Genomic DNA, 3917 nt, shown 5'->3' on the forward strand with positions numbered 1-3917 from the left:
AATAAAAAAAAAAGTCATATCTCGGCGTGGAGCGCGTGATTAGAATCGAAAGCCATTACTTCGGCGTGGTCAAAGGTTCAGAACCTATACCCGGGTTGGGGCAAAGATCCAGAACCTTTACTCCGGCTGTGGCCAATAGTTCGAAACCTATACCCCGGCGGGCCCCGTCAATAGATCAAAACTATATCCGCCTTATCATTAGACAAAAGCTTTACTTCGGCCTGTTCCGGTCAAAAAATCAGAAGTTAACTCCGGCTTGGTCAATAGATCAAAGCTTTACTCCGGCGTGTCAATAGATCAGGAAGCTATACTCCGGCATGGCCCAGCCCAGTCAATAGATCAGAAGCTATACTCCGGCGTGGTCAATAGATCAGAAGCTATACTCCGGCGTGGCGCCGGTCAATAGATCAGAAGCTATACTCCGGCGTGGTCAATAGATCAGAAGCTATACTCCGGCGTGGCCCCGGTCAATAGATCAGAAGCTATACTCCTGCGTGGTCAATAGATCAGAAGCTATACTCCGGCGTGGCGCCGGTCAATAGATCAGAAGCTATACTCCGGCGTGGTCAATAGATCAGAAGCTATACTCCGGCGTGGCGCCGGTCAATAGATCAGAAGCTATACTCCGGCGTGGTCAATAGATCAGAAGCTATACTCCGGCGTGGTCAATAGATCAGAAGCTATACTCCGGAGTGGTGCCGGTCAATAGATCAGAAGCTATACTCCGGCGTGGTCAATAGATCAGAAGCTATACTCCGGCGTGGTCAATAGATCAGAAGCTATACTCCGGCGTGGCGCCGGTCAAGAGATCAGAAGCTATACTCTGGCGTGGTCAATAGATCAGAAGCTATACTCCGGCATCGCGCCGGTCAAGAGATCAGAAGCTATACTCCGGCGTGGTCAATAGATCAGAAGCTATACTCCGGCGTGGTCAAGAGATTAGAAGCTATACTCCGGCGTGGTCCATAGATCAGAAGCTATACTCCGGCCTGGCGCCGGTCAATAGATCAGAAGCTATTCTACGGCGCTACGCCGCCAGTCTATTACTAACAATTTGTTGGCGCAGATTTGCAAATCTCTCTCATCTGTTTGTCTTGGAAAAAAATTCCCACAACTTTACCACTTTGTGCCACTTCCATTGATACAGACGATAGGTGTCCAGACACAAACTTCCTCAATTCCTCCAATGTAGAATTATGTTGGGTGCTAGAAGAAACGTGTTCACCACTAGTGACTCGAGTTCATAACAAAGAGAGAGCATTAGAAGGAGTCACATTTTCACTGTTTACAAAAATGGAGATACGACAAGAAAGCACTGAAGTCGCGACATGTCAGTTAAATTGATCGAAAATTACAACAAAAAGAAATAGGTTAAACAGCAAGCTATACTATATGACTAGACAGGATTTTAGACACAAAATCAATTTTGTTTGTTTAAATATACAGAATCATTATTTTAAAATAAGCAAATGGACGATGGAAATAAATGAATAAAGTTAAGTTAGACAATTACCATAGATAAAATATAATGAAAGGTAGACTTACTAGGCCTAGTTATGACGCCGGAGAATAGCTTCCCATCTATTGACCGGCGCGACGCTGGAGAATGCCACTTGCATTTTAAAAAATCCCAACAAAACAATATAATACAGTACCAATGTTTTAAACAACAACAAAACAATCATATATATATATATATATATATATATATATATATATATATATATATATATATATAAACAATACAGTACCAATGTTTGTAAGTGCTGTTATATATCATCGCTGCTGCAAGCAATCCACTTAGTCCAAATTTTGAGAATTTTCTATTTTTTTACACCCTCTCAAAGCTCTATATGCACAGAGACCTCGATCTCGTTGGGATCGGCCTCGGTAGTTCGAGGGAAACGTGAACTTGTAATGTTATGGCATGGGCTGCAGAGAATCAAAAGAAGCAACAAAGATTGCTACCTATGTCTATATATATATATATATATATAATGTATATGAAATATCACAGATGCACCTCTGTGGCCTTTCAACATCACCAACATGCAGTCTTATGCTATGGTCAAGACTAACAATTGTCTTCAATGATTTCTGATGGGAACAACACAACAAAAGCTAGATTTTCATCTAGATTTATAAAGTATCCAAATAGAGTAAGTGGATGGCTTGCGGCACCGATGACACAGATTTATGCCATGCTAAGGCCCATCTCAAAATCTGCAGCAGACCATACTCCAGCCTCCAGCCCTGTCACTGGCATGTGAAAATTGGGCCAATGTAGCAGACTCTAGATCTAGATCAAGACTCCATCAAAACAAAATTACAGACAAAAAAAAGGGAGGCAGTGCAGTGAGGACCTCACCATTTTTTGTTTGTTATGGTAGGCTGGTAGGCTATAAATACATTTGATCACTGATGAATGGTCCCACTTCACTAAATCAAAGGAAAGACTAACTAAAAAAAACTAAAGACTAGAGTAGGCCCGCGTCACCGCGCTGCTGTTTGGGTGCGCAACCCCCGGTCTCCTGCTTTGTTTTGGATAAGAACAGCGAAAACGAGGTCACTTTCTGTGAGCATGCGCAGAATGCAGCTTATTTCACTTTCGTTTTGGAGGTTCCTGTCAACACACGTGATTCTACGGTGTCGGAAAGTTTTGCCCCTTCATATTAATGGTTTTCGTAACCGGTATCGGTGAATTTACTAAGCGCTTGAGTAGTCGATTATTTAGCACATCTAGCTCTAATGTATCGTAGTATGTGTACTAGAATCGATAAATACTATCGCAGGCTGCTTCTTAATGCCCAGAAACATGCCAGATAGGGTTGCGCACTGAAGCAGACCAAATTTGAGTAGTCCGTTTCAGTGCGCAATATCGGCTTTTTTGCTATTTGGCATTGATAGTGTGGCTTCTAGGCCCTTTGTTTGTTTTACTTATTAAGTTATTTCTTTATGACCTGCATTGTACACTGAAACAGACTGTTTTCCTTCCATTTGGATGCATTATATTGCCATTGGAAGATGATCAGTTAATGTATTCATGTCAAAATTAATTAATATGGAAATTTAATCTCCAAAAATGTTCATTTTCTTCTTTTCATGTCTTTTTCTTCTTCTTTTTTGTCCTTTTCCTTTAAGAATACTAGTCTAGGTATAGTCTAATTCTTGTTTTCTTCTTTCACCTCCTTGTGTTCACAGCACCTTTCTTTTTCAATTTCTTCTTTTCATGTCTTTTTCTTCTTTTTTTTTGTTGTCCTTTTCCTTTAAGAATACTAGTCTAGTCCTAGTCTAATTCTTGTTTTCTTCTTTCCCCTTCTTGTGTCCACAGCATCTTTCTTTTTATCCATTATCAAAACACATACACACAGTGTAATTTAGTGTAAGGAAATCTCCTGTTAGGGGGCGCACAGCTCCCAAAAAGAACACGCCTCATTGACCTTTGCCTTCCGTTATGGTCAGTACAGGAACTTCTTGCAAGGAAAAAAAGACAAGGCCAGGATAGAGAAAGATGAAAAGTGTCAGAAAAGAGCTAGATCTAGATCTAGATCTGTAAACATGGTACTATTGCGCACCCAACCAGACGATATGTTGCACCAAACCAGAAACCTTGCTGCGCACCAAACCAGACACACGTTGCCAAACAAACACCGTCACCACCACAACATATAGAAATTTTAAACTGCTGTTACAGTAATGCGCTGCACCGTATAGAGAGGAAGTTTTTCTAACTTCTGGTGAAAAAATCATGAAGATCGACCTGTAACTTCCAGAGATATCCACAAAAGATCGCTTACGTTACTGTATATCGCACCACAGGATGTACTCTAGATCTAGAGAGCCTATGTACGGCATACCGTCACCTTAGTGTTTTGAGATGACTATTTCCGGAAGTGAACTTTTGTATTTCCATAACT

Source organism: Aplysia californica, unplaced genomic scaffold (assembly GCF_000002075.1).
Source record: "Aplysia californica isolate F4 #8 unplaced genomic scaffold, AplCal3.0 scaffold00435, whole genome shotgun sequence".
NCBI classification, from domain to species: domain Eukaryota; kingdom Metazoa; phylum Mollusca; class Gastropoda; order Aplysiida; family Aplysiidae; genus Aplysia; species Aplysia californica.